Here is a 20033-nt window from a genome sequence, read left to right as displayed (position 1 = left end):
AAACAAACAAAAATTAAAACAAAAAGGCTAAATACTGCATTATTTTGCTTACATGGAAATTCTGAAAAAAAGACAATACAACAGAGAAAAAACAGATCAGTGGTTGCCAGAGACTAGAGGTGAGGAAATGGGCTGACTATAGAAAGGGTCATGAGCAAATTTTTGAGCAACTACTCTGTAATTTGATCATGGTGGTTGCAAAACTAGATGTGTTTCCCAACCTCACAGAACCATATTCAAATATACCTTAATAAAAATAATTTTCAACCTTACATATGATAGAATCTTAATTATTGCTCTAATACCAAGACCAAATAGATGCTGCTTAAACCACTGAAGCAAGAACACTAAACTTTGGTCTGATCTGCCTCCAAGTTTGAAAACTCCCTTCCATTAACATTTTGCCTAAAAATTAAACAATATTTGTAAATTAGTCACAAAATCCTTTAAGATTAAAATATATATATATTCTTAAAGAAAACTACCTAGTGCTTACATCCTAGTCATTTTAGGAGAAAATTAAGGGAATAAAGCCCAAGTGATAAATATTAACATCAATCTTTTCCAGAATCATCGTGGTCAAAACAAATGAGACTCTTCTCCTAATTTTGGTTCAAAATACCAAAATTTTTACTTCGAAAACTCTCTAACAGATTATTATAAAATCTTAACATTTGCCTAAAAGTCTTTACGTGTTTTCACATAACTAGGCAGTATAACAAAAAAAAAGAGCACAGGCTTAGGCCGGATGCAGTGGCTCACACCTGTAATACCAGCATTTTGGGAGGCCAAGGCAAACCACCTGAGTCCAGTAGCAAAACCCCGTCTCTATAAAACACACAAAAAAATTAGCCGGGTGTGGTGGCACACACCTGTAGTCCCAGCTACTTAGGAGGATGAGGCAGGAGGATGACTTGAGCCTTGGAGGCAGAGGCTGCAGTGAGCCAAGATCACGCCACTCACTCCACCCTGGGTGACAAAGTGAGACCTTTTCTCAAAAAAAAATTTTTTTAAAGCACAGGCTCAAGAACTCAACCCACCTAGGCAAATTATTTAACTTAATTTTGCCTCAATTGTCTCATCAGTAAAACTGGGATAATTTTACCTACCTCTGGGAATAATCCTAGACTATTAAATGAGTTAAAACATGTATTATAATAAATCACAAGTTAGTGCCGGGCATAGTTAACTAAGCCTCAATACTAACCTAATATAAATGAATGATATCAATAATCACCAGCTGTGTAGTCTTTGTATCCCACAATTCTGCTTTGTAAGGTAAGTGGCCTAAATTCAATGGCCTAAATAAAGACCTATTTAGTAACAGTACTCTATATTCCTATTATTTTACCTGAATTTCACCTACCTAATTCAGTTTGCAAAAAAAAAGGGTAAGTATTATACCTCTTATACAAAAAAAATGAGGTCTAAATAAGTTAAATGACTTACCCAAAGAAACAGTAATGTGAAGGCAGAGCCAAGATGAGGTTTTGGTGTTCTGAGATTCCTTAAAACTTTGTCCTCTCCAGAATTTTTAGCCCTCCATCAACTCCTTCCCTCCTAACAAACACACAAGTATAATGCACCCCAAAAAACCTCCGATTGAATAATTTTAAAATTTCATTAAGCTATACATTTGATTTGTGCACTCTTCTGTATGTTTGTTTTATATCATAATAAAAAGGTTAAATGGCTTATCATTAAGTGTATTCACATATGAAGAGAAGTAATGGAAAAGTTACATCAAAAGCTAAAAGACGACAAACTCAGTAGATTATGTCCTTTAAAATTTTGTGAGAGGCAAAAGTTTTTAACTGAGGTATAATATACATACAAAGAAGTGCACCCTTCCTAAGTCTACTACTCGATGATTCTCATAAACTGAACACAACCATGAAATCACAACCCAGATCAAGACACAGAACATTAGCAGCATACCTACAATCTCCCCTGTCCTCACCACCAAAGATAACCATTATTCTGATTTCCATTCCCATCTGTTAGTTTTGTCGTTTTTTAAGCTTTACAGAAATGGAGAGTGCTCACTTCAGCAGCACGTATACTAAAATCAGAACAATGCAGAGAAGATTAGCGTGGTCCCTGCACAAGAATGACATGCAAATTGGAGAGGCTTTCCATCTTTCTTAATTATTACAGTATTATTATTTAATATCCAAAAAACAATGATCAATATGAAGAATGGGATGAACTAATCAACACTGCGATTGAAGACAACAGCATTATTTGTCTGGGAAACTAAGGACAAAACAACTAGAAAACTATTAAAACTGTTGAAGGAGTCAATTTGCTACTTATGGAATAAACACATACTCTATTCATAATAACATATGCTATACACTATGGAATTAAAATCATATTTCTGGCTGGGCACAATGGCTCACGTCTATAATCCCAGCACTTTGGGAGGCCAAGGTGGGAGGATCACTGGAGCTCAGGAGTTCAAGACCAGCAGGGGCAACATAGCAAAATTTCCAAAGAATAGGACTAACTCCACTCCATGTATAGCATCTACATGTGGACAAGTATGTGTTTCCTGATTAAATAACCTAAGTGTCATCTCCATGAATGCATGTATACAACTTTGTTGGACTGAAGGCTCCTCATCTGAACCCCACTGGAGGTAAACGCTATAAATGTAAGTAATTCAAGAAAGTTTCATCCAAATTAACTCAAGTAAAACAAAAACAAAACAAGAAAAATTTGCCCCATCAAGATAATGTTATAAAATGTGTAACTACTGTCTTTATCAGTGACTCACTTATAAAGTAGATCTGAACTATGGATTACTACTACTTACTTTCATTTAAAGAAAAAGAAACCGATGTGAGATATTTTTGTAAATTTTCTTTACCCAAAGGTTCACTGCAGCCATAAAAAAAGAACAAAATCATGTGCTTTGTAGCAACATGATGCAGCTGGAGATCATCATTCTAAACTAAACATTGGGTAAACATGGACGTAAACATGGGAACAGTAGATACAGGGAACTAACAGAGAGGAGAGGATGGGAAGGCGTGAAGGTTCAAAACTACTTACTAGGGGCTGGGTACGGTGGCTGACGCCTATAATATCAGCACTTTGGGAGGCCGAGGTGGGTGGACTGCTTGAGTCCAGGAGTTCGAGGCAGCCTAGGTAACAGGGTGAAACCAAGTCTCTACAAAAAATACAAAAATTAGCAGGGCATGGTGGCCCACCACTGTAGTCTCAGCTACCCAGGAGGCTGAGCTGGGAGGATGGACTGAGCCCGAGAGGTCAAAACTGCAGTGACCAGTGATCGCAACATTGCACTCCAGCCTGAGGGACAGAGACCTACCCTGTCTCGAAAAACTAAAAACTATCTAGTGGGTGCTATGCTTACTACCTGGGTGATGGGATCAATCGTACCCCAAACCTCATGCAATATACCCATGTAACAAACCTGCACACTATTATTATTGGGAGAAAAAGAGCTAATTTAGAACAATATATATAGCTTGACCCAATTTGAGGAAAAAGTTACCTTTGTATATTTGTTGGAAACAACTACCAATAAAGGACTAAAATTGTGTACTATTCATTCATATGACTGAATACTATACAGCTATTAAAATTAATGAAGTAAGGCAAGTGCAGTGGCTCACACTTGTAATCCCAGCTACTCGACAGGCTGAGGCTCGAGAATCACTTGAACCTGGGAGACGGAAGTTGCAGTGAGCCAAGATTGTGCCACTGTACTACAGCCTGGGTGACAGAGCAAGATTCAGTTTCAAAAAATAATAATAATAATACACATATATCAACATGTCATTTTTCAAATTATAGAAAGTATGTACTAAAATAACACATAAATTTGAAACACAATACTACATAAAATATATATAGATATTTGTTGGAAGAATATAAGTGCATGAGCTAAAAAGATAAATAACTTATGCATACGAAAATAGGATCTAAGAGGATGACAAAAGGGACTCCAACTGTATGCATATTTTAATTTTTAAAAACAAATACAGGCCAGGCACAGCGGCTTACCCCTGTAATCCCAGCACTTTGGGGGGCCAAGACGGGCAGATCACTTGAGGTCAGTTCAAAACCAGCCTGGCCAACATAGTGAAACCTCGTCTCTACTAAAAATACAAAAATTAGCCGGGCATGGTGACGACCTCCTGTAATCCCAGTTACTCAAAAGGCCGAGGCACAAGAATCACCTGAACCTGGGAGACGGAGGGTGCAGTGAGCAGAGATTGCGCCACTGCACATCAGTCTGGGCAACAGAGTGAGACACCGTCTCAAAAATAAATAAATAAATAAATAAAAACATACTTAAATACACCTTTGAAGCAAATCTGACAAGATGTCAGCATCTATTGAATCTACTGAATAGGCTGGACACGGTGGCTCACGCCTGTAATCCCAGCACTTTGGGAGGCCGAGGCAGGCCGATCACAAGGTCAAGAGATCAAGACCATCCTGGCCAACATGGTGAAACCCTGTCTCTACTAAAAATACAAAAATTAGCTGGGCGTGGTGGCATGCGCCTGTAGTCCCAGCTACTCGGGAAGCTGAGGTAGAGAATCACTTGAACCCAGGAGGTGGAGGTTGCAGTGAGCCAAGATTCCACCACTGCACTCCCGCCTGGCAACAGAGCAAGACTCCATCTCAAAAAAAAAGAAAAAGAAAAAGAAAAAAAATCTACTGAATTAGTACATGGTGTTTGTTAAATTATTCTCCATATTTTTCCAAATTTTTTAAATATTTAAATTTTACTTTAAAAAAATAAGCCAAGGTTGTGGAATTCAGAGACAGACAGGCTTTGTACATTCTATATGGGATTTGTGTGTGTGTGTGTGTGTGTGTGTGTGTGTGTGTCAAGCCTGTTATTCTGTACTATAAAATTTTTAACTAAAAAAAAATTACATTATTAGGTTGGTGCAAATGTAATTGCAGTTTTTGCACTGTTGAAATTTGTCATTTAATACTGGAATACACTCTTAAATAAATGTGATTATGTTATACATCATTTTAATGCACATTTCTTGCCTTTTTTTGCTAATAACGTATTTTTTGCTTTTTTTTTTTTAGACTATGGAAATTACGTTAGACAAAAAACAAATTCAAGTGATTTTCTTGAGTTCAAAATGGGTCGTAAAGCAGTGGAGACAACTCACAACATCAGCTACACATTTGGCCCAGAAACTGCGCAGTGGTGGTTCAAGAAGTGTTGCAAAGGAGACAAGAGCCTTGAAATGAGGAGTGTAGTGGCCGGCCAAAAGTTGGCAATGACCAATTGAGAGCAATCATCGAAGCTGATCCTCTTACAACTACACGAGAAATTGCCGAAGAACTCAATGTCGACCATTCTACGCTTGTTTGGCAATTGAAGCCAATTGGAAAGGTGAAGAAGTTTTTTTTGTTTGTTTGTTTTTGAGATGGAGTCTCACTCTATCGCCTAGGCTGGAGTGTAGTGGTGTGATCTGGGCTCACTGCAACCTCTAATTCCCATGTTCAAGCAATTCTCGTGCCTCAGCCTCCCTAGTTGCTGGAATTACACGTGCCTGCCACCACGCCCAACTAATTTTTGTATTTTTAGTAGAGATGGGGTTTCACCACGTTGGCCAGGCTGGTCTTGAACTCCTGGCCTCAAGTGATCTGCCCACCTCCGCCTCACAAAGTTCTGGGATTACAGGCATGAGCCACCACGCCCAGCCAAAAGGTGAAAAAGCTTGATAAGTGGGTGCCTCATGAACTGACCGAAAATTTTAAAAATTGTCGTTTTGAAATGTTGTCTTCTCTTATTCTACGTAACGACGACAAACCATTTCTTGGTTGGACTGTGATGTGCAACAAAAATTGGATTTTATACAACAACAGTGATGACCAGCTAAGTGGCTGGACCGAGAAGACACTCCAAAGCACTTCCCAAAGCCAAACTTGCACGAAAAAGTGGTCATGGTCACTGTTTGGTGGTCTGCTCCTGGTTTGATCCACTACAGCTTTCTGAATCCCAGTAAAACCAATACATCTGAGAAGTATGCTCAGCAAATCGATGAGATGCACCGAAAACTGCAAAGCCTGCAGCCAGCATTGGTCCACAGAAAGGGTCCAATTCTTCACGACAACACCCGACAACATGTTGCACAACCAACATTTCAAAAGTTGAATTGGGCTACGAAGTTTTGCCTCATCCACCACATTCAACTGACCACTCGCCAACTGACTACCACTTTTCCAAGCATCTAGAAAATTTTTTGCAGGGAAAATGCTTCCACAACCAGCAGGATGCAGAAAATGCTTTCCAAGAGTTCATCGAATCTCAAAGCATGGATTTTTATAGTACAGGAATAAACAAGCTTATTTCTCATCGGCAAAAATGTGTTTACTGTAATGGTTCCTATTTTGATAAATAAAGATCTGTTTGGGCCTAGTTATGATGATTTAAAAGTCGCAATCCAAAACCACGATTAATTTTGCACCAACCTAACAGTACCTACATTTATTATCTCAACTGCTCTTCAACTTTTTTTTTTTTGAGATGGAGTCTCCCTCTGTCAACCAGGCTGGAGTACAGTGGCACAATCTCGGCTCACTGCAACCTCCACCTCGCAGGTTCAAGTGATTCTCCTGCCTCAGCCTCCTGAGTAGCTGGGATTACAGATGCCCACCACCGCGCCCCGTTAATTTTTGTATTTTTAGTAGAGACGGGGTTTTGCCATGTTGGCCAGGCTGGTCTCAAACTCCTGACCTCATCTGCCCACCTTGGCCTCCCAAAGCGCTGGGATTATAGGCACGAGCCACTGCATCCAGCCTAATCTTACTCTTTAAAAGAATAAAGTAAGGGCAGATAATAACAAATGTCTTAACCCAGAAATCTAACCTTTTTGAATTATGTTCTCCATTCACAGAAGCATTTAAAACACTACAAGTGTGCAGTAAACTAACAGCAAAAGCCAACAAGCTCTAATCACTTAAACTCTAGAGGATATATGACACAGCTCTTCCTAAAATATCACCAGATGGCTATATAAACTTAGAACGGCTCAACTCCCAGCTGTATATTAACACCAAAACTCCAATAAGCCTATACTGTCATAATAAAAAACGTTTGCCTAAGTATCTTCCAATTCATATTAGATGTATTAATATAAACCATATCCCATCTGAGTTGCCACAACTCCATTTGATATTTAAAACATACCACAACACACACACACACACACACACACACACACACACACACACACGGACACAGAACTTGGGAGTTCGGGCTGAGTTCTGTGTTTACAGAGTTCATAGAAACTGATTTTTCTTAAGGTGTCTTTTATAATTCTCAATCAGCTTATTAAGAAGAAAAAAACTAGATGGCTCAGTTCTCTTGGGTTTAATTGTGATCAAATCCCAGAATGTCTTTAGTCATAGTGGAGTTCACAATGATAAAGTTCAAATCAGCTTACCTGCCCCATTCCTCCCATACTACTTCCTATCGCTGTCACTCCTCTTAGGAACTGGAGCCAGTTAACCACCCACTTTCTCAACGGTGAGTGTGACATAAACCTTCACAAAACATCCAATGAAAAATAAACACTTTAAAATAGCAGTTTTTGGCTGAGCATGGTGGCTCACACCTGTAATCCCAACACTTTGGAAGGCCAAGATGGGTGGACCACCTGAGGTCAGGAGTTCAAGACCAGCCTGGCCAACATGGCGAAATCCCATCTCTAAAAATTACAAAAAATCAGCTGGCTGTGGTGGCTTGTGCCTGTAGTCTCAGCTACTTGGGAGGCTGAGACACGAGAATCGCTTGAACCCAGGAGGCGGAGGTTGCAGTGAGCTGAGATCACACCACTGCACTCCAGCCTGGGCGACAGAGTGAGACTCCGTCTTAAAAAATAAAAAATAAAATAAAATAGCAGTTTTTCCTACTTATAAAATACATGCTCATTGTAGAAAAATGGGAAACTCTAAAAGAATAAGAAGCAAAAAAGCCACATTATCCCACCAAGACAGAAATTAATCACTACTAATATTTCCATTCATGGCCATCCAGGGTCTCTTCTATATATAAAAGTGTGTTAGTTCATTTACCAAACAGGATTTTAAGTACTGCAGAACAAGGGGGAAGTAGCATACTAGTTCTCTGGAAGACTAATTTTCTTCATTGTAAAGAAGTTACACTTACTGCTGAGTAAGTCAACCATATGTACAAGAAACTGGAGAGAATGACAAAGGTGAGGGGAATCATACCTGCTCTTTTTCATTCACTCACAGCAAACCATGGAGTCCATGTTTTGGGAACCATTATGTACGCAAAGACCAACTAATGAGTATGTTTCCTTTATAAATAGCAGCCTACTAAATAAATAAATACATACATACATACATACATATATACAAATATACAGTCTTGCCACAGGAGTTACACACATAGTGAAAGGAATGACATTAAGAGTATTTTTTTTGACACCATGAAAGTATCTTAAGAGAAAGTAAAGGGATATGTGAAAGGTTGTTCTAAAATTCAAGACCTCTTCCACAAAAGTATTTTCTGCGCACATAAGATGAAGGAACAATCTCACTACGGAAAATGTGACTGTTGGTTTTACAATGCTATAACTTATTTACATGTGTAAATAAATATGCAGGAGTTTAAATAGTCAGTCCATAAATATTGATAGCTTACTCTGTACCAGGCAATGTATTAACTGCTAGGGAGTAAGGGAGAGAACGGCCACCAGTCCCTATTTCTGCAGAACTTTCAGTCTACCTCTTGAAATATGATGTCAAACACTAGGCATGTGGCCTCAAGCAAGTCACAACAGCCCTGATTAAATGATGATCTCAAATCCTTGTGATGACCTAAGAAGATATACGTGAAAGTAGCTTATACATCATGTTACCTAAGGTAAAAAGAGATATGTGGCCTTTTGTGCAAAGCACAAATTATCTCATTTCTTTTAACTGGCAAAAAAGTAATCACTCAAGTTGCTTAATATAATCTCTTTTCACAGTCTCTAAGATTTTAATATTATCTTTCTCTGCCAATGACCCACATGAAATAACTGAAATTAATTTCCCCATTTTTTTCTAATACAAAAAGCCTTGTTTCCTGATGTCATAATTTATAGGAGCTGGGGGGCAGGCAGCCACAGATCAAAAGCAACTTATTCTAACTCAAGAAAAAAATTATCTTTTAATCTAAGAATCATCACGGAAAGTTTGTTATAGGCTCAGGCTAATCCAAATAGAGTTAGTGACAGGTTAATTGTGGTACTTTGAAAGCAAAGGAGAGCAAGTAGCAATTATTCATCCCTTCACTCAGTCTCTAGGACCCAACTCTTAAAAAACAGGGAGATATATATTTCAGCCAAACTGCTTTCCAAAAAACATAATTTTTAAAAATATGTTTTACAAAATATTAATTCTTCATATCTAAAAGAAATAGAGTACTTACATTGCTTCTTATCCTACGATTTGTCCTTTTCAAATTCAGCCACCTCAACAATGCAAAAGTATCGAACTGATGCTTAAATTTATTTTTGCCCTTATTGCAGATATGACTCTCAAGAGCATGGGACTTTTTTTTTTTTTTTTTGAGACGGAGTCCCCCTCTGTCACCCAGGCTGGAGTGCAGTGGCACAATCTCAGCTCACTGCAACCTCCGCCTCCCGGGTTCAAGAGATTATCCTGCCTCAGCCTCCCGAGTAGCTGGAACTACACGCGCGTGCCACCACGCCGTGCTAATTTTTTATATTTTTCGTAGAGACGGGTTTCACCGTGTTAGCCAGGATGGTCTCGATCTCCTGACGTCATGATCTGCCTGCCTCGGCCTCCCAAAGTGCTGGGATTACAGGCATGAGCCACCGCGCCCAGCCTAGCATGGGACATTTTAAAGGTATTCATGATCCAACTAAACTGGACCAGCAAAACTAGTGAAATGCCCAAAAACAAGCATCTATAAATGCCCAATATTAAACCTTAAGAGTCTAAAGCAGCAGTATCCAAAGCAAGTATAACACATGCACGGTGGCTCACACCTGTAATCCCAGCACTTTGGGAGGCCAAGGCAGGCAATTCACTTGAAGCCAGGACTTCCAGACCAGCCTGGCCAACATGGCAAAATCCCGCCTCTACTAAAAAATACAAAAATTAGCCAGGCAAAAAAAAAAAAAAAAAATTAGCCAAGCATGGTGGCACACAGCTGTAATTCCAACTACTCAAGTGGCTGAGGCACAAGAATCACTTCAACCCAGGAGGCAGAGGTTGCAGTGAGCCAAGATCGCACCACTGCACACCAGCCTGGGTAACAGAGAAAGACTCTTGTCTCAAATATATACATACATTATACATACACATATATATGTTATATATACACATATATTATATATTATGTATACACATATATATTAAATATATACACACACACACATACATACACACACGCACACACACACCTCCAGGAGTAACCAAGACACCCCAGGGTAAAAAAGAAAAATATCTGAACTTTATTTTTAATTATCATCCTTGTTAATTTTTTGTTCGTATTTTATAAAGTCCACAATAATCAGTTACTATACATATATTATTTGTAAATTAAATATCTAAGGATTAAGAATTGATGCTCAATTTTTTTCTTTTTCTCTTTTCTCAAAATAACATGAAGTCCTATCAGTTTTTTTTTTCTGACTTCATTCTTCCCATCTCATCATTTTTTTTTCTAAAGAGACGGTCTCCTATGTTGCCCAGGCTACAGTACAGTGGCTATACTCATAAGCACAATCACAGTGAACTTTAGCCTTGAACTCCTGGCCTCAAACATTCTCCTGCCTCAGCCAACTAAGTAGCTGGGACCACAGGACCATGTACCGCACCTGCTTAATGCTCAACATTTTTTAATGATGGGGTAAGCAACCAAAAAGTTTGAAGACCACTGGTCTACACCACTCCCTTGTCACTGAACTTTCATTTTTATCAGCTCCCTCCCAAGAGTTAAGCTATGGAAGTAAGTCCTGATGCTGAAAAAGAAACAGAAGAAAAACTGTTTCAAACTACGTTAAACTCCCAACAACAAGCTAAAGATGACGAATCACTAGCAAGAATATATGGAATTGAATACTAATATGCTGTTGATGGGAATTTCAAATAGACATCCTAACTAAAGGGCATCTTGAGTATATCCAAATTTAAAACACACATACCCTTTGACCTAATAATGCCACTTTTTTTTTTTCTTTTGAGAATGAGTCTCACTCTGTTGCCCAGGCTGGAGTGCAGCAGCTTAATCTCGGCTCACTGCAACCTCTGCCTCCTGGGTTCAAGTGATTCTCTGTGCCTCAGCCTTCCAAGTAGCTGAAATTACAGAGGCCCACCACCACATCCAACTGATTTTTGTATTTTTAGTAGAGACAGGGTTTCACCATGTTGGCCAGCCTGGTCTTGAACTGCTGACCTCAGGTGTTCCACCCACTTTGGCCTCCCAAAGTGCTGGGATTACATGCATGAGCCACCACACCCAGCTAATAAACCCACTTTTAAGAATTTATCCTGGGCCAGGTGCAGTGGCTCAGGCCTGTAATCCCAGCACTTTGGGAGGCAGAGGCGGGTGGATCATGAGGTCAGGAGATCGAGGCCATCTTGGCCAACATGGTGAAATCCTGTCTCTACTAAAAATACAAAAAATTAGCCGGGCGTGGTGGCGCACACCTGTACGCCCAGCTACTCAGGAGGCTGAGGCAGGAGAATCGCTTGAACCTGGGAGGCAGAGGCTGTAGTTAGCCTAGATCGCACCACCACACTCCAGCCTGGGCAACAGAGTGAGACTCTGTCTCAAAATAAAAAAAAAAAAAAAAAAAAAAAATTTATCCTAAGGAAATAATAATAGAACAATTCAATGTCCAAATGACTTCATCACAGTACTGCTTTAAGAGAAAAATTGACAATATCCACAAACAACACAGAACTGCTATAAACTATGATGCATCCATATTATAAACACTAAATGCTCATTAAGGGAATATCAATTTTACAGGGAAAGTTGTTCTTTTTTTAATTATTTCAATAGATATGCATACGAAAAAAAATAAAAATACCAAACATTACAACCAGATGGGATTACAGGTCATCTCTACTTTTTTTTTTTTTAACACTAAAACTGTTCTGGGCCAGGTGCAGTGGCTCACGCCTGTAATCCCACCACTTTGGGAGGCCAAGGCAGGCAGATCACCTAAGGTCAGGAGTTCGAAACCAGCCTGGCCAACATGGTGAAATGCTGTCTCTACTAAAAGTACAAAAATTAGCCAGGCATGGTGGCAGGTACCTGTAATCCCAGCTACTCAGGAGGCTGAGGCAGCAGAATTGCTAGAACCCAGGAGGCTGAGGTTGCAGTGAGCTGAGATCACACCACTGCATTCCAGCCTGGGTGACAGAGCGAGACGCCATCTAAAAAAAAAAAAAAGTTCTGTAGCTTTCATAACCAGAAATAATTTCATTTTGAGATTTAAAATGAGATTAAGTTAAAACTCCAAATTATTGTTCTATATCACTTCCAAAACTCTTTATAAACACTCTGTCTTCCCATGTCATTTGTGGAATCAGTCTAAACACTTAATATTTGGTTTATCTCATGGAAAAAGGATAGGCACAGAATAAATAACAACCCTATTTCAAGTTATAACCATCTTGTCTTTATACCAATTCTTGCCAGTAATAATTTATCAATATACTTATAATTTCCTTATTTTTGCCAGATTATAAATCTAAGAATAATTCTGAAAACTAAATAAATTTATATTTCTCTTCTGTAACTAAGTTACAAAAGTATTAACGACTTCGGGAGGCTGAGGCAAGGAGAATCGCTTGAACCCAGGAGGCGGAGGTTACAGTGAGCCGAGATCGCGCCATTGCACTCCAGCCTGGGCAACAGAGCAAGACTCTGTCTCAAAAAAAAAAAAAAAAAAAAAAAGTATTAACTACTAAAGAAATTAGATTTCGACCCCAGGTAAGTGAAATCAGAAAAGCTTGCTATCATCTGTCGTAACAATCATTCTGAATATCTGTAGTTATCAGCATCAAGACAATACCTCTGTGGTTAAAGTACTCCATACTCCATGTTAAGGGAAAAGAGTACTTAAGAATATTATTATATCATAAGTTTATGTGCTTTGTTCATTAAATCAACACGTTAGAACATAGCTATGAGGTATTTCACCACTAACAGAATAGCTTTAAGGTAACCTATCTTCGCAATTTTCTTTTTGTTTTCATTTGTTTCATGCCTTACTATTTTATAGACAGACATTCTATCCACATTGCCCAAGTACTATGTCCCCAAACAACTACGACAAAGTTTTATCATAACCCAAAAGAAAAAACAACCTTTTAGGCCAGGCACAGTGGCTCATGTCTACAATCCCAACACTCTGGGAGGCCAAGGCAGGAGGACTACTTGAGCCCAGGAGTTCAAGACCAGCCTGGGCAATGTAGCAAAACCCTGTCTCTACAAAAAATGAAAATTATAATTTTTAAAAAGAGAAAATACATTTTACATGGCAACCAAGTATACATACATAAAAATATCTTTTAAAAAGAAACAAAAGTTTCCCAAATCTTGAACCCGGGAGGCAGAGGTTACAGTGAGCCGAGATCACGCCATTACACTCCAGCCTGGGCAACAGAGCGAGACTCTGTGTCAAAAAAAAAAAAGTATTAACTACTAAAGAAATTAGATTTTGACCCCAGATAAGTGAAATCAGAAAAGCTTGCTACCATCTGTTGTAACAGAATCATTCTGAATATCTGCAGTTATCATCATCAAGACAATACCTCTGTGTCTACATTTACTTTTACTTTATGCAACGTACTGATATATTCTCTTTCTGAAAACGCTTTTTTAAATAAGTACATTGATTTCATTACCCTATCACACTGCCACCTGCTACTTAAAAACACAGCCTTAGAACTTTATACAGAATGTGCTAAACTCCTTGCTCCTACCACCTTCTACCACTGCTCCAACATAAGAAAATGGGTGAAATCTAGCCAAGTCTATTCCAAGTAGGGACCTTGGCATAAATGTGAGACACCCCAGGTTCCTCTGAAGTCCCTGCAACATTGTGACTATTCCGACTGGCAGACAGGATACATGTGCTGAAAGGTTTCTCCAGCCAGAGTACAGAAGCAGAAACCTTCTCTGTTGCCATATCAGTGATATTGGTAAATTCTGCACTTGACAATACAGACTAGGTTTACCACTGCTCCACAAGCCAATTCTTCCAAGACATAAAATAGGATTCTAATACAATATGATTCTAATACCAGCCCCTTACATTTTTAGAATACTTTTCATATACACTATTCTGTTTGATCCTTCCTGGCAGTCTGTTAGAAAAGTAGAGAAGTTGCTCTTCTTCCTTTCACTAATGAGGGAATTGGAGCTCAGAGGGGTTATGTAGCTTGCCAGAAACAACATAGCTAATGAAGAATAACAACCCAGGCTTGAACCCAAGATTTACTATCTACCCACTTTCATGCTACAATTTTCATTTTTAATATCTGATACAAATATGAACTTAAAAGGTATATTGTTTCTAGATACAAAAGCAAAGATGAAAGCATATCAGTATTGATATCACAAAATTAAGATTAAAAATAGCAATGACATGTTAATAATTTTGGTAGCCTCTAAAGTTACTGGGAGTCCTAGTTCAATCCAATATGAATCTGATATCTTATAACTTAAATAAATGTTACACTGATTATAAATTTATCTATATATTCATCACAGAAAATTACAGAATTAGGTGGTAAGAAACAGCTAGCTATATAAATTGCACAAACTCCCCCCAAACCATTCTCAAGTCTCGTGACTTCACACTAAATTATGAAGTTCCCAATGTAAAACCCGATTTGATTTCAACACTAAGCGAATTACAACAGCATAAGCATGTTCTTTCTACATAACACTTGCAACATACATTCAACGTCGGAAGCACTTTTGGACAATGTCTAAGATCCATAAACTAAAAGCAGAACCCAACACAGAATCTTGTTTCTTTTAAATAAGAAAAGTTCGTCTACCTATATGAGATGAATACCAAATAACATAATTAGAAATGATTAAAAATTTGCAGAATCAGGCTACAGAAACTACTTGAGGTCAAAGACTATAGGCCGTTAATTGTATTGATGAGAAAACTGACGCCCAGAGAAGTTAAGTGACATTCCCAACAGCAATAAATGACACAGATGGAATCAGAATATATGTCTGTCAATCCAGAACTTCCCACTATTCTATACTACCTTTGCATTTACTGTGCTGTTAAAAAAGTCACTAACATCTGAAACACTTAAGATCCATTAAGACTCAAAAACTAGCAGACTCAATAATGTTCATGACAGTCTTTAGAAAACAATTTCTTAAAGGAATCTCAAAAATTCCAAACAATAAGCACTGAAAGCTGGCTCTTTATTTTCATTTTCTTTCCCACCCAGAGCCCTACTTGATCAAAAATTGGCTCTTTAATCCGTTGCAAAATATCAAGTAGCTTTTAATAACCAACACTGCTATAAACCACCATAACTGTTCTTTTTTCCATATCAATACTATTCACTTACTTAAAAAATATCTGAGGGCACAGAATATGCTAACTGCGCTGGGTACTGGGGACACCAGGGAACAAAACAGACAAGGCCTCTGGCTCTTCTAATGGACAGCTGGGTGCAACTCTAAAAATACTACTCTATGATTTGACAGGATATTTACCAAAGCCCTTCACTACTCTACACAACTATAACAACATTCTCTTCCACCTCTTCCAAACTCATAAGAACCTTCACCACACCCCACTCTAAAACATGAATACTTCCTTTGGTAATAGCATTCCACTTTACTGAAGAAGGTGTGAACGTGTTAACTAGAACTACAGCAGATTTTTAAACTGACTTTACCACTCCTCATGGCCTGCGGCAAATTTCAAGAACTTTTCACAATACATAGTAACTCTTCCTGGTTCACAACCCGGGTCTCAAATGACTGCTAACACTCCCATCCTACCCTCCACTAAAAATCTGAGTCAGATGGTTTAGAAGCAACCATGATGGTGGGAAGCATCTTCAGTGGACCCCTTTATGAGCCAGAAGCCGACTTACTCCCTCTCCTTCTCTGTTTATTTCCTCTGGATCCTTCAATATATTTCTGGATACAGTATCTACAATTAATCAGCATCTAATTTTATCAAGTGTGTTCCTAATAACTTGTGCACAAATTAACTTTTGGCAACAAATCTCTTTTCCCTACATAAATCCATTATATTTTAAGAGATGCTCAATTTGCATCTCTTTAAGTTTCTCATGCTTCCCCTTCTTCTCCACCTCTTAAATTCTTAAAGATCTATAAACAAAAGCACCCTGAGAAGTCATAATTAATGGGACTTCTTTGGAATACCCAACCTAAAGCAAAAGTTCACATGCCCTGCTGACCAGAATCATTCACGGAGCTTTGTAAGGATAGAGCCCCAGGCTCTATCCTCAGAGATTTTAATTCGCCAGGTCCTGCATGAGTTCGAGGAATTTAGGTAGTCCATAACATTTCTAATGACCAGCCTTAAACTAGACAACCACTGAAGAACCTGGCCTATGAGCTGAGAAACTCAGGTTTTTTTATGGCTGGCCATTAATGACAAGCGGGGCTGTACCACTGTGCTGGTCACTTGAAGTTCTCTGAGTCACCTGAAAATGAGGGAGTAATTGGAGCCAAAAGAGGTATTCATAGGCAGCCAATCTAAAATTCTAGAATCCTCCAAATTTAATTTAATATCACATACTATACTGGGTTTACTCAAAACAGTGTCATTCTGGCTGGGGACGGTGGCTCACACCTATAATCCCAACACTTTGGAAGGCCAACGCAAGCCGATCACTTGAGGTCAGGAGTTCCACGCCAGTCTGGCCAACATGGTGAAATCCCCGTCTCTACCAAAAATACAAAAATTAGCCAGCCGTGGTGGCGCACACTTGTAATCCCAGCTACTTGGGAGGCTGAGGTGGGAGGATTGCTAGAACCTGGGAGGCGGAGGTTGCAGTGAGCAGAGATCGCACTACTGCACTCCGGCCTGGGCGGGAGAGCGAGATTCTGTCTTAAAAAAAAAAAAAAGTGTCATTCTGTAAGCTCTTCTAGCCTACCCAAGTCATAGGCCCTATAAAGGGAAGACCTTCTGCATGCCATTAATGTCTCCTGTCCTACTGAACAGCCCTGAATCTGAAAGGGGAAGGCCCCACCACCTCTCCATGGACAAATCACAAACATTTGACCTTTAAAAAAATAATAATAATCTCCTGTAATTTAACCCAAGCCTCTCATGGCATTACCATTCACATATGAGAAAGTTGAACCTTAACTAGAAAAGTATATGGTTTTGGGGTTTTGTTTTGTTTGTTTGGGTTGTGGAAAAACAGATGTCAGAAAACAAAGTGGATGTCGAGATACTACAACAGTAAGAATTTAGGCCTGGGTCTGGAAAGGACATTTGAACATCAATATGTAATAGCAGTCCAGGTCCAAAACTCACAAGTGAGATTATCAAACTCCAGGGGAGTCTATTAATGTGGCCATAAAATCTACCCCATAATTTTGACATAAGTTTTCCAGTCCAAAATACAACCGACAGTATCATCTTATGGGTCCGGAAATGCCATACATCAAGCAAAATTACTACCGGAGAAATAACACTGTAATCATTTGCGGAGCAGTCTGACCAGTGTTCCCCGAGTTACGCCAACCGCCCCCAATCATCCTTCCCACCTAAGTACTACCAGGTCAGGAGGATGCCCTGCTGCACAATCGGGCGGTCACTCCTCCTTTCCACAAGGCCCAGGCCCGCACCGTTCGCCCCGGGGCTCCCATGGCCCCTGACCTCCAGTATCCGGCAACGATGGACCGCCACAGACCCGGCAGGGGGCGAAGGGCGCACACCCACCTCCCGGGAGTTCGTGGGAATAACCCCGAGCGCTCCGAGGGTACGTCCCACAACCAGAGCCGCACGGGCCCATCCCCGCCAGGTCTGGGAAGGCAGCCAGAGCCCGGGACCCCGCCTCCCCCGCACCTAGGGTCCGGGCCGAGCTCGGCCGCCGAGCTCCCATTCCCACTCCCACACCCAGCGCCTCCCCCTGGCGGCGACGGCCGCCGGGGACGCCCCTCCCCGGGCCCCGCACGCAGTCCCTGGCCCTCCCAGGGCGCTGCCTCCTCAGAGAGTGACAGCCGCCTGGCCAGGGCCGGGGCCGAGGCCGGCCCCTCCTCCAGCTCTTCCTCACCCCCCGAGGAGACGGAGGACGGGGATGGGGTTCTTACCGGGTAGCAGGACATGGCGAGGCCCGCCACGGCACAGTCTCCTCCTCCGCCACCCCACCAGGCTCCCTGCCAGGGCCGGCGCGGGGCAGCGCTGAGCCGCTGGGAAGTCTAGTCCGGCTGCTACCCCGCCGCCGCCGCCGCCTTCTCACAACCACAACAACATGGCGGCAGCGGCCACACAGAGCGCGCTCCCGACGCCGAGCCGGGCGACGAGCGGGGACGCGCGCGCACGCTCGGGCGCTGAGCCCGGTGTCCGGGAAAGGGGGCGGGTCTCCGCCGGTTGGACGGGGGCGGAGCCTGGACAGGTGGTCACGCCCCAGGAGATGGGCGGGGCTGCAGCTGGGGAGAGGCTCGCGAAAAAGCCCAGCGGAGCAAGAATGGCTAGACAGATGGGAAATGGGTGGAGGAAAAGAGATGACAAAAAAAAATCTGGAAGAAAACCAAAGGTGGTCCTACAGATTTTTAGGAGGCGTCTCTTCCAAGCTCTGTAACCCTGGTCAAGACATGGCTCACTCTACTTACCAGAAAAATAGAACAATAGTAGTATCTTTCACCTGCAATTGTGGTCAGGATAAAACCAGTTTAATATAATGCAAGTAAATACAGTGTTTTAGAAGTTGTATTCAGAATATAATTTCTTTCCTTTTCTTTTCTTTTTTTTTTTTTTTTTTTTGAGACAGAGTCTGGCTCTGTCGCCCAGGCTGGAGTGCAGTGGCATCTTGGCTCAATGCAACCTCTGCCTCCCGGGCTCAAGCGATCCTCCCACCTCAGCCTCCTGAGTAACTGGGACTACAAACTCACAACATCATGCCCGGCTAAATTTTGTATTTTTTGTAGAGACGAGGTTTCTGCCATTTTGTCCAAGCTGATCTCAAACTCCTGGGCTCAAGCAATCCACCCACCTCGGCCTCCCAAAGCGCTGGGATTACAGGCATGAACCACCGCACCCAGTCCAGAATACAATTTCAAACTGATTCAACTTCAGCTCCTAATCAAAAGCTCAGCGGGAAGAAGTGAGTTTTCAAACAAAATAAAAAACAACTCCCCCAAAAAATTGTAACCTACCCACACTAGCCTGCAGAATTCCACGAACCAGGATTGCATTACCGTAGACCCTAACAGATTCACCTCCTCTGAGTTGCCTTTTAACATTCTACCCTTGACTTTTCTGGAAACTGGGAGAACTAGTCAAATGAAATCTATTCCCGCGTCTGTTGTAAAGTTTTTCCACAGCACTTTCTGAAATTTATTTTCAATGTTTATTGTCTTTTTACTCCACTAGAGTGTAAAAGCTACTTGAAGATAAGGATCTTGTCTTGTTCATCACTGTTTCCCCAGCACCTAGAACTGTGCAGGGTAAGTAGTAGGCAGTCGAATTTCTTGATTAACTAACAGCTGGCTGGGCGCGGGGGCTCACGCCTGTAATCCCAGCACTTTGGGAGGCCAAGGTGGGTGGATCACCTGAACTCAGGTGTTCGATACCAGCCTGGCCAACATGGTGAAACCCCAGATCTACTAAAAATACAAAAGTTAGCTGGGCATGGTGGCGGGCGCCTGTAATCCCAGCTACTTGGGAGGCTGAGGCAGGAGAATAACTTGAACCCGGGAGGCGGAGGTTGCAGTGAGCCGAGATTGTGCCACCGCACCCCAGCCTGGGCGACAGAGCAAGACTCCGTCTCAAAAAAATGAAACTAAA

General features: G+C 40.9%; 1 protein-coding gene, 1 non-coding gene and 1 pseudogene across 12 annotated transcripts in view; 2 read left to right on the top strand and 1 right to left on the bottom strand.

The window, feature by feature from the left end:
* MTMR3 (myotubularin related protein 3) overlaps positions 1-18592 on the bottom strand; it is a 147123-nt gene extending 128531 nt beyond the window's left edge. For 4 of the 11 annotated variants that reach the window (XM_054470277.2, XM_054470279.2, XM_054470280.2 and 1 more), the window contains exon 1: positions 18338-18563. The gene's annotated coding sequence lies outside the window, so the exon portion shown is untranslated. Of the gene's footprint in view, positions 1-18337 lie in introns of all 11 variants that reach the window. The other 7 variants (XM_063663072.1, XM_063663071.1, XM_063663073.1 and 4 more) reach the window with 4 other exon arrangements.
* Positions 2039-2145, top strand: LOC129023743 (U6 spliceosomal RNA). Its single transcript, XR_008496892.1, has one exon. It is a non-coding gene; the product is annotated as a U6 spliceosomal RNA (small nuclear RNA).
* LOC129023155 (histone-lysine N-methyltransferase SETMAR-like) lies at positions 2587-6407 on the top strand (annotated as a pseudogene).
* Positions 18593-20033: the final 1441 nt, after the last annotated feature.

Source organism: Pongo pygmaeus, chromosome 23 (assembly GCF_028885625.2).
Source record: "Pongo pygmaeus isolate AG05252 chromosome 23, NHGRI_mPonPyg2-v2.0_pri, whole genome shotgun sequence".
NCBI lineage: Eukaryota > Metazoa > Chordata > Mammalia > Primates > Hominidae > Pongo > Pongo pygmaeus.
Note: the sequence above shows the minus strand (reverse complement) of the source record. Positions and strands in the feature narration are given on the sequence as shown.